At 40.3% G+C, this 12,141-nt stretch overlaps 1 protein-coding gene across 2 annotated transcripts in view; it reads right to left on the bottom strand.

The window, feature by feature from the left end:
• The window catches only part of LOC132797447 (protein singed), a 19,211-nt gene extending 7,070 nt beyond the window's left edge, over positions 1-12,141 (bottom strand). The window contains exon 1 of one of the 2 annotated variants that reach the window (XM_060809225.1): positions 11,414-12,141. The gene's annotated coding sequence lies outside the window, so the exon portion shown is untranslated. The remainder of the gene's footprint in view (positions 1-11,413) is intronic. The other variant, XM_060809224.1, reaches the window with a different exon arrangement.

Below are 12,141 nucleotides of genomic sequence, written 5' to 3'. Positions count from 1 at the left end.
AAACTAGTCACAAAATTTGAAGAGACAGGTAAGAAATCCACAGTCGAGTTAAAAGCTAGACAGTGCGGTATTATTCTAAAGAATATACCAAAAAATAAACCGCAAAAATAATATTATGTGGAATATCAATGAATTACTTCAATCGAAATATACCAAAGAGGTCAAAATATACCAGATTGTCAGCCAAAGCTCCTCTAAGATCCGTTTGCATAAATGCAGCTTTATTTTAATTATATAATATGAATATGAACAAATTCGCAAACCAAAAATAATATTATATAATTAACAAACCATTATAATTGATCATCCAAATAATTGTATATAATAAAGTGAATTAAATCAGCTATTATTATCAGGCTCTTGCCTAAGCTTTTTTGAGAGTTGCGCTAAATTTGTAATTTAGCTATAACTTTTCAATTAGGAGAATATATTATTATGCATAAAAGTCGAAAGAGGGGAGTCGTCATCGTAAATATATTATTATGTATAAAGAGTGTAGAGAGAAGGGAAGAGAAAAAGAGAGGGGGAGCAAAAAGTCATTGGCTGTGTGCGTGCGAGATTTATGCGTTGTTGTCGCTGGCTGCTGCTTGTCAAGCTTCTTCTTCTTCTCCTTCTCCTGCCATGTGTGTGCAATGCATGCAGAACAGGCGATGACTGCAAGTGCAGTTACTCACACACACACACACACACACACACACATACACTGCTATGATATTGGCCTGCCATTAATTTGAATGTCTTTTTGCCACAGAGTCGAACAGGAAACGTAGATAACGCAATGTTTCTTTCGATTGCTCTTTCTCTTTTCGCTGCTGATGTTGCTGGCATGGACGACACATGTCGCCTCCTTCTGCAAGCGAAACGAAGAAAAAGCGAAACAAAATTCAAATTCAACCGACGACGACGACGACGACAACGGCAAATCAGCTGTCGAATGTCAAATGCCTAGCGATGACATGTGACTGTGGCTTTGGCTTTGGCTATCGATATCGATGTGCAGCTTGTAATGTGTAATCGATGCCAGACATCTGTTTGTAACGCGATAATTAATGCAAATTTCTGTGAAATGCGCTTTTTTGTGGGCACGCGTTAAAACTTGTTTACCCCAATTTACATACACTTAAAAGCCGCTCATCTATGTTTATTTGTGCATCCAAATGTGGCAAGTTAGCTGCTGGCTTGGGGTACGACCAGCAGCAACAGCAGCAGCTCATTAGCGTGACGCGTGCCTGCCATAATCAGAGCCAACGAATCACACCACCAGCTGCAGATGACTCAACTCAACGCTGCTCAACTCAACGCAAAAGCCACAGCCACAAAAATGTCGAGCTGACTAAAAACAATAAGAACCTTAACCAGCTCTCATTTGTGGGGGCGGTCAACGGACTGCAAGGAATACAGATAGCAACCGCCTCACATATGGGAACGTGTGCGTGTGCATGTGTGCATGTGTGTGTGTGAGCACGCAAAGGAAGTGTGCAACAGAGATGCCAAAACTAAAACAATAAACTGCTGTTCTTAGCCTTAAAAAGGCCAAATATAGAAATACAGCGAAAAAATCAACTTTTATTGACAAAACTAAATAATCAAAACTTCTTTTTTTTTAGTCATTATATTATTTTGTATAATAATTAACATAAGCAAAATTTAAGCCACAATCGATTCTAAAGGAATGCCATCATATAAACTATATTCATTCAACTTATATAGATAAATATCTGTAAGAGTGTGTAAGACTACGTAAAAATAAAAAATGAAAACCCAAATATATTTTATATACCAACAGCTAGTATTCTCTTTTCTCTAAAATGAATTGTAGTTCTAAATAGTAGATTTAAGAAAGTGAATACAAATTTTATATACATTTATAACTTTTTTGAACTAGCTAAATTTTTTGCTTATTGTCGTAAATGATCACAATGTAAAACTTAAGTAAAGAAAAGCCAAAATATGCAGCTAAAACTCCCACATAATTTATCCAAACCAAAAATCAACTAAAAGTGCATGTAATTTTTGAAGAGTGAAATGACGAAACAGCTAAAATATTTAACAGCTCTGCTTCTATTCAAATGTTAAAATATCAGCTTTCAGTAGTTTTGCAGATTTCTACTGCTAACACTCTAAAAAAAAAACAAAGCCAGAATTGACCGGAGAATAACAGAATTGGCAACACTGCATTTACAACTGAAATTTATTGTAGTTGTTTTTTTTTTCTTTGTCGTTTTTGGTTTTTTCATTTTTCATTTTCAGTTGTTTTCTTTTTTGATGTTTGCTGCTCTCAAAAAGGCAAACGAGCCAAACCCGAGACGAGAGGGTCGCCGCCACTCGTCCCTCGCCCCTCGCTCCACGACACTGATTGACGATTGTGACTTCCAGACAGGGACAGCAACAGGGAAAAGGAAAGGAAAGGAAAGAAAAGGAGCAGTCAGCAACAGCTACAGCTACAGCGACAGCAAACGCAACAGCAGCACGTAGATACATAAATAAGCAGGCTGCGTGACAGACGTCGAGCAAAAAGGAGGCGGCGCCGCCATCGTCGACGTCGTCGTCAGTGGCTCCTTCAATGTGCTCCACACATATTTTAATGCTGCTGCCGCTTCAGCTATTGTTGTTGTTGTTGTCATTTCTAGGCGTTGGCTTATTGCGCTGACCATTTGCAAAAGATTTTCATTTCACACAAAAGCCCATTTGGCTGTGGGGCGTTGGCTTAGCAAAAAAAAAATATATATATAAAAGACAGGCAAATGTTGTTAGCCAAAGGCAAATCGGATGGCAGATTAACATCAAATAAAACGCAAATGGAAACGCAAACGCAACTGCAAATGAAAATGAAAATTTTGCAAAATGGTTGCCCCCCCTTCCTCCGTCACACATCCACACTCCGCACCCCTTAATGGCGAGTGGCGAGTGAGCGATAATCTGCCATCATATAAGCTTTTAAGCTTAACGTGGCTGTGTTGTGTCGCTTGCACTTCTTCTTTCTTTCTTTCTAGTTGTCAAAAAGTCAATGCTCGCTCTGCTGCTGCTGCCTCTGCTGCTTTCTTATAACGTAAGCTTAAACTGCTTAAGTTGCAGTTATCCACGAAACAGATTTTCGCAATAAGTTTAAATGAAATTCGATAACACGTCGATTCTTGCAATTGGTCGATTGCAATTGCGTGTAGACTCTTTACTGCTTGTGTAGATTTGCATCTCTACACAAGTGCTTGCGAGATTCGTTGGAAAATTAATTGCATCTCTTTAAAAAGCCATTTCAATGCAACATAAATCATAATTAATTATGCATGGCGATGATTTGAGTTGCACTCAATGTGTGTGCGTGTGTGTGTGTGTGTAAACAGCTGGCAAAGAAATATGCAGGCAAGAATGAAGAACAGTTACAACACCGTTGCCGTTGTTGCTGAGATGCAGCCGCAAGGCAGCGCCAATTACTGCAAATGGTGTGGCAACAATGGCCAAAGCGGAACATAGCGTCATAACTAGCAGCAATTGCAAGCAAACAACAATAACAAGAACACGAAGCGAAGAAGAAAAAGTAAAAGAAAAGATGAAACAAAGAAAAAAGCTAACAGCTGCAATGGCTGCTTAAGTAGCTCATAGCTACAGTCAGCGGCTCATTTACACCGACAGCGCAGCAGACAGATGAGACAGACAAGGACAGGCAGATAGACAGACAAACAGACAGACATCGCACACTCACACACTCACACATATGTACAAGCTCCAACTCAATCTCAATCAAATTGAGTGGCATCAGGCCAGTTTACCGCTGTCGTCTGCTGCTGCTTCTTTTGCTGCTGCTGCTGCTGCTGCAGCGCTGCTCGCAAATCAATTAAATTACACTATTGACGCTTGTATTTGTCAAGAGTGTGTATGTGTGTGTGTGTGGCATTATTAAACGCAATCTAATTAAATGAAATTGCGCACACGCATGCTGCCATTGAATTGATTGTGTGTGTTTGCATGTGTGTTTATTTGAGCTTGTGTGTGTGTGTGCTTTTAGCAAATTACGAAAATGTAAAATATGATGAAACTTTATCGCATCGCACACCTTTCACCAAGCAACCCAAACCAACAGCCAGGCAACAATAAAAATAATCATATTTTTTTTTTTTTTTTTTTTTGCGTGCTCTCTCGCTCATCTGTTTGCCAGCTGCGTGTGTAGCTTGTTAATGATAATGATAAACTGATAAACGCACACACAAACAATGCGAGCTCATCAGAGGTCTCCAAACAATAGTCAACACACACACACACACACACACACACACACACACACACACACACACACACGCATACAAATGCAGTTAAATGTGGAGAGACCGTTGCAGTAGCAAACACACAGCAGCTGTTGAGCTTTTCTTACGTTTGGCAATTATGCATGCAAAGTGAAAGAGAGCGAGCGAGATGAATGGATATCGAATATCGAACCATTCTAACCACTTGCTGCTTGCTGATCTATTTAAACTAAATCAGCGTCAGCTTTGTGTCGTCATTTCATATAATGCCTGCCAGCAACAGCAGCAGCAGAGCACAAATATTTATGTTGCAGCCATACGGTATATTTTACTGTAACAACAACAGCAGCAAGAGCAACACAAAAGAATCGCTCTAAATCTCGGCTTGAGACAGCCAACAGCGTTCTAAAAATACTCAACAGACAGTTGTACAAAGAGCAGGAGAGATAGAGCGAGAGAGAGGGAGAGAAGGGGAGGAAGCAAGCAGACATAAACATTAGTGGAGCCCACGTCTTCGTTTTAAAGACATGCTACAAGCAGCCAAGTTGCTGCTGTTACTGTTGCTGTTGCATTTAATGTTGCTGCCGACTGCTCTGTTTGCAACGCACGCGTGCGCTCAACGAAGCGTTGAAATTTGCATTGCAGGTGCGAGGCACCGAGAGAGAAAGAGAGCGAGAGAGAGAGAGGGGGAAAAGCGCAGTACACCGCAACAGGATCAAAGTTAATCAAATTTACAGCAAACAGCATTTTACGGTATTCGGCATTCGGTATTTGGCAACATGAAACCTCATGTTTGACCATTTAACCCAAGCAAAACGCACACACACACACACACAAACGAGTGAAAATCCTAATTTCACTTTGTCAAATTCGAGTGTGTGTTGTGTGGTGGCTTTTCACTCGACTCTTCGAGTTCATCAACATGTTTTTCTTTTTTTTTTTTTCATTTTTTTTTTATTATATTATTCTCTCCGCACGTCACTTTTCTCATCGCAGATATCAGAGCACATTATTTTAAGTGCGACGGGCTAGTAAATTAGCGACCCTTAAAAGGCACCCAGAGGGACAGAGACAAACACAACACGCAAAGCAGATTTTTGCTTGGGTGTGTCTTTTCCTCCCCCCTCTCTCTCTCGCTCTCCCTCCCACTCTGTGCAATTCCTTTTTGAGTGTTCTCGTTGCTCGTGACTTTTATGGCTATCAGGAATGCTGCAAAAAGCAAATCCAAAATGCCCGCAGATCTTAAAACGAACTCGTAAAAAACAAAAAAAAAAACAAAAAAAACTGCAACATCTGCTCTGTGACTGCTTCGGGTGTTGATTATGCGCTCGCTTGTTATTTTTAAAACAATTTGCGGTTTCTGCGGCAGCAACTGAAGCCATACAAAAATAATTTATATACATACATATATATGCTATATAAATATAATACTAGTAATGAAAATGGTGCGTTTAATCAGCAAAAAAAACGCAATTAACGGTTGCAATCATTTGCCGAAAGCACCTTTCCAATTGTTTTATAATTACCACAATGTGTGTGTTTGTGTCTTTGCAATTATGTACAAACAACATGTTTTCCACTTTTTTTCTCTTTAATTTTTCCATTTTTTCATCTATTTTTGATTTTTTAGAAAGCGCCTAAAACAAGTGCAGTAATCAATTATTACGCGACGAATCAACAAATCAACAAATTGATTTGTCGTCTCACAATATGATGAGCTTCAAAAAAGTAAAAGTTAATATCAAAATTCGTAGAAGACTCTGACTCTTTGTCTTTTATCTTCTCTTCAGCTGTCTTCTTTTTTTTTTGGGACTTTGCCAAAAACCGTTAGAACAACGTTTTTTTTCGGTTTTTCGGCGCCGCTTTTGTAATGTAAATTGTAAACGGAGTTTGCATTTTCAACTTTTACGACGTAGGTGCGTGAGAAGAAGAGAAGAAAGATGCCAACGAACTGACTGAGCCACCGCTCACTTTTTACACTTTTTACAGTACAAAGCAAAGAGTTTAATCAGTTGCCAGGTCGATTCAAATTATACATTTAGATGCATATGCATATCTCACTTAGCGGCCACAGCAGGCAGAGAGAAAATTGTTTCTTAAGCAAGAGAATTTTAGTGTATATTCTTTTCTTTTTTTCAAATTTACTCTACAAAGTAAGTTTAATCAGTCGATTTAAATTATACATTTACATGCATATATCTCACTTAGCGGAAACAAGAAAATTGGCCATTAAGCAGAAGAATTTTACTGTATATTTTTTCTTTTTTTCAAATTTACTCTACAAAGTAAGTTTAATCAGTCGATTTAAATTATACATTTACATGCATATATCTCACTTAGCGGCCACAAGAAAATTGGCCATTAAGCAGAAGAATTTTACTGTATATTCTTTTTTTTCTCCAAAATTTTGTTCTGCCTTTGAAAAACATTTTGCATAGTAAGTTTTGTGACTAAATAAAGTTTATGAGTTTAATCAATTTAAAAAAAAAACTTAAAATGATATCTCATGACTTACTAACTGCCAATGACAAATGCGGTTTTAAATTTCTTAGGAAAACAAAGCTCCGACAAAGCTGCGGTCTCTAAATGCAAACACAGCTAATTAATTAGCTAACAGCTCAAGTTACCTTTATTTCAAAAGGTTTTGCGCTATCTTCAACAAAAAACACAAAAATTAATATTCATATGCTTTTTCAAGCTTTTCCACTGTTTGCGCGTGTTTTCTTCTATCCATCAGACTTTTGACTTTATTTTTGAAGTGTCTTCTTGGCTGTCGTTGGCTGTGTTGGCGACAGCTTTGATGATGTTGCTACTGTTGCTTGTCCCCGCTGCATTTACAGTTTTCAGTTTTTAGTTTTTTTCGGAGTTCGGATCGCTGCTGAAGCTCGCGTTTTGAACAATCAAAAAATCAAAATCAATAACGCAACACACACAGAAAATGAAATGGAATGAAATGATTTCAAATAGAGAAATCAATGAAAGCCACTAGAAATGGCCATGAACAAACGGTTTCGGGTTTTTTTTTTTTATTTTTTTCTTCTTTCTTCCAATTTTTCTCACTATCTCTCTCCTCTTCATTTTTGCGCTACAGCTGTAGCCGTTGTTGTTGTTGTTGTTGTTGTTGCTGCTGATGTTGCTGATGCTTTTAATGTCTGGCAGTATGTCTTGACTTGCTTGATTGAACGAACATAAATAACTCTTGTTGAAATGTTTCACTGTGTATGCGTGTGTGTGTGTGTGGATACATATCTGTAGCAAAACAGTTAACTTGGCCAACAGCTGAAATGATTTATGCAGCAATTATATGCATATATTGCCACACGGCCCACAGAGAGCGCGGGAAAGTAACAAAAAAAAAAAACCAAAAATAAAGCTTATGCTGCTTGCCCCAGGAGTCAGCATGCGCATTAATAATTGGTTCGCATTTTCAATAGGCGCTCTCAGCGCAGCGGCAGCAACAACACAAAAAATTGCATATAATAACAATGAGCATAAATATTTTCAAGCGGCGCAAATTACATAGCAGACAGCTTATTGTAAGCGATGATCAAACTGGTTGAGCGCAAGCGAGAGAGCGAGAGGGCAAGAGTAGGTGGAGGTAGGAGGCAATTGGCAGCACTGGCGGCCACTCAGTGTATCGATATTTCGATACGCCCGGTAAAATTGAAAAAAACCAAAACCGAAAAAAAAAAACAAAACTGCAACCAGCTGAACCAGTTGGCAGCCCAAAAGCTAAACCACAACTTAACTTGAACTTGCACTTGTCTTCGCTTATAGTTTGTGTGCAAGCTTTGTGTGTGTGTGTGTGTTGGTGGCGTGCGCCTCTTGTGCAAAATATTGAACAAAACGTATTTACGGCGACACCTCCTTCAACAACGATGAAGACGACGACCGCGGGGCACTTGAAAAGCGGGCGCGCATAAATCAAAGCAAAGTGTGCGCAACCGATAGCTGACTGCTATGCGTTGAGGCGGAGTTCAAGGAGTTGTTGTTGTTGTTGGTGGCATTTGGGGATTTTTATCGCCAGCACACACACAACGGAAACGTTGATGCTGGATGCTGCTGGTGGATGCTGTGATTGCGATTGCAGCCAGCAGTACATTGAACTGTAACCAGCAAGAGTTCACCAACGAGCAGCAAGCATATCAATTATTGTTATTGTAAGCGAGCTGCAGGAAAAGGAAGCAAAGCAGCGATGGCGATGGCGATGACGATGGTGACGGCGACGGCGACAACTGCAAAGCGACAGCGTGACGCCCATTCCAAAAATACATTCACATATCGCATATGAATAAAAGAAAAGGCGCCTCCCACCCTCTCTTTCTCTCTGTGTTTCTTTCTCTGATATGCTTGCGCATTGATAAAGGCTGTCCATTGATTTATGTCTGTGTGTGTGTGTGTGTAAATTTATGTTGTATTTGCATTTGTATTGGCAGCGCCAGGAAACGTCAACGTCGTCAATGTCGCCGTCGCCGTCACATGAATCACAAGCAGCAGTTCAGTTGAAGCCAATTGCGATGGCGTTGAAAGCGAAACTCCAACAATAACAACAAAAAAGGAGTCAAAACAGCAGCTACAACAACAACTGCAAAAGCAGACGTGACTCAGCAGCAGAACAAAAGGGGAGAGACCGAAGAAGAACAAGACTAAGCGGGTGTTGTTGCTAAAAACGAAAAAAATGAAAACGAACCTGAGTACCATAAAAGCAAAACAAAACAAAAAGACATGCCAAAGAAGCAGCAAAAATGTCGCAACGATATGTGAATACCCTGCAAACAAATTCCAATTGCCAAAACATAAGACGAATAGCAGATAACAAATACGAAATTGGTTTCCACATCTTGCAATCCAAAACAAAAGCAGAATTGCAGATGATTTGCACACGAGAAAAGAAGCACAAATGCAATTAGACACACGTACGCTGCAATGTGTGGGCGAGGCGAGAGCGAAAGGGGCAGCTATACAGAGCGCATACACACATATATACACACACCCTTGCCGTATATCCTGCTAACCAATGAACCAAATAACGTGTTAGAGTGGGAGGTGAAGAGTTGCCGTTGCCATTGGAGTTTTGAGGGTCATCAAAGTGTGCGTAAAGTGCGTTGGCTCTGTCATTGTTCTTGTTGTTGCTGTTGTTGTTATTTCAAGGGCAGCAGCTGCACTTGATGACGAACGGGGGTGTGATGTGTGCACAGTGTGTACATAGAACAATATGCACACCGCACACATCTGCCATATAGCACTCACAGTGCGCGCTCGCTAAAGTTAAACTGCAGCTCTGAATGACAAATTGTGCGCAAAGCATGATTCAGTGCAATAAATTTAATAAATTGAGCACGTCTCAGCACAGCATGTTTTATATGCTTAGCCCAATGAGTCAATGCACGATGAGTGTTCACTGTAGTGCGGTCTTGAGACAACGCATTAAGCAGGCCCAGCGGTTGCTCTAAGTGAAGTGAAGTAAAATAAAGTGTAGTGAAGCGTATGTGTGTGTGAGTGTGTGTGTTGAGTACATGTCTGGCTGACTGTCTGTGCGTGTAAGTGTGTATACCTGATTTCCGGCGCGCAACGGAAGCATTCGATTGCTCCATACGCAAATGGTTGAGTTGACAATGCAACGAAGCCAAAGCTCACAACTCTGAGACGTCGACAGACAGCAGACGTGACTCAACGCACAAGGAACAGAAGAGAACAGGAGAGAGAGGGAGATGACTGGCTGGCTTGCCTGGCATACAAATTGCTAATTGCGCTGCCAGCGTTGCCAATGCAAATCCTGATGGAGGATTATTGATTTGCCAGCCCAACAAGGTATGCTGAGGTGGGGTGGGATTTGAAGCAGCAACAGCAAACAACAAAAACAGTGCAGCAGGGGAGAAGCGTGTGGCAAATGCGGGCAGCGGGGTTGTCTGCCCGTCTGTCGCCGCATAAAATAAAGCACACGCCCCACAAGCAAAGGAAGCTGCAACAGATACACACGAATTTTCGAACCACAGTTTCCCTTTGCAAGGAACACAAAGAAAAATATATATGTTGCACCCTCCCCCTACCACCAGTCCTTTGGGTGGGGCACTTTAATACAATAATAAAGGTGATTGGCAACACAACATGCATAACAAACAAAAGCTGTTTGTGTGCGTGAGTAGAAGTGCGTTCCATAGCTGTTAGCTTTTGACTTCCTGTCCTGTCTGCTGTCTGCATTTTGATGTTTGATTGGAAGAAGTCGAAGACGAAACAAAATTCGCGTTTTACTCAAACACAGACAGACGCACCGCATCGCTCGTCATCATCATTCATCTCTCCACATTGTGCGTGTCTCGTGAGAGAGAGCGCAAGAAAATGTGAAGAGCACAAGAGGAGAGCAAGCGAGCGAGCGAATGCCAATGTCAAGGCAATTAGCCAAAAGCCGGTTGGAAAAATCAACAACGAGAGGCGCTGCAAAAACAATGCCAGCCAAGCCAAGCAACATCAGCAGCTAAAGAAGAAGAAACATATCACAGTACACAACAACGAAGAAAGGGGGAAGGGGACAGGTGTAGCCACAAAGAGTAGCTTGAAAATCGTAAAACAAGGCAAGCGAAAAATACAACAAAACAAGTAGGAAAGCTATAGTGGATTGGAGCGTGCTTACTTGACTGAGAAATACCCGTTATACCATTGCTGTCTTGACAGAAGTTGCAATTTATTTTATTACATATTTATTCGATTTAGTAAGTTGAGCTGTTCACTAATTACGAACATTTACATTTATTTCAACAACTGATTGTTGAAATGCATATGAAAAGTTTAATTTCAAGAGTCCTGTCGGTAACTTAATATACCCCTGCTGTCGGGTATACAACAAAAATAAATATCAAACAAAAATGCTATGAAATGAAGCAAAAGTCACATAGCTGCCAGCTAGCAACTGTGACGTCGGCTGCCATAGATTTTATGACTTGCAAGAGGTGCGCATCAGACAGTAGAAGAAGCAGCAGATGATGGAGAAGTATGAAAGGGGGGATAAGGAATGCAACGTGACCAAAGTGGAAGATGTCGCTTGGATATCTGCGTTACACCTGGAACTGGAGCACCGCACAATGTGTGTGTGTGTGTATGAGAGAGAAAAAGAAATGGTTGATGCGAGGAGTCTCACCATCTTTGGGCAAGAGGCACATTGCAAGGAATTCACTTACTTACTTTCTTTGTTTGTTGCTTTTATTTAGCTCGCTGCTCGCCGCTCTTCTGCTGCTGTTACAGTTATTTTGTAATTTCTGCTGCGTTGCTGCTGTTTCTTTAATTAACGTATTTTTTATTTTTGTGTTCGTTTATTATCCTTTTGGGCCGCGCGCGCTCTCTGCTTCTTTAACCGGTCCTCTCTCTTCTGCTGTTCAATGCAAAAAAAAGCCTTTTGCAATTTGCAATCGTTATCGTTTATCGTTTTCTATTTGCCGGTGTTTCTACTACACGCCTTGATTGCTCTGTGTGTGTGTATTTTTCGGTTGGATTTGTGTGTATTTGTGTTACACCCTTCACTTCCAATTCGAATATTGTTAGCACAAAAGAGTAACAAACTCTTTTCGCAGTTCCAAGTTCGCTTAACACTCTCACAATACAAAAATCGGAAAAAAAACGTAAACAAATCACAGGCAAAAATAATTATGAATTCTTTTTCTTATGCTGTTGTTATTGCTGTCGCAGTTGTACTTGTATTTGTTGATTGCTTATTCTCAGGTATTTTTTCTTGATTTTTGCTTTTGTTTGCTATGCGCTTTTGGGTATGGCAAAAGGATTTTCACGATTTTTCAAATTGGCTGACAAGAGAGAGACGCATGCGCGCACAATGAATAAAATGAGGACCACCGAAGAATTGTTCGTATCAGAAACACAACCGCTCACGACTTGCTCTCGAATTGGAATGAAA

The sequence above is a fragment of the Drosophila nasuta genome, chromosome X, assembly GCF_023558535.2.
Source record: "Drosophila nasuta strain 15112-1781.00 chromosome X, ASM2355853v1, whole genome shotgun sequence".
NCBI lineage: Eukaryota > Metazoa > Arthropoda > Insecta > Diptera > Drosophilidae > Drosophila > Drosophila nasuta.
This window is presented reverse-complemented; position numbering and strand designations above follow the sequence as displayed.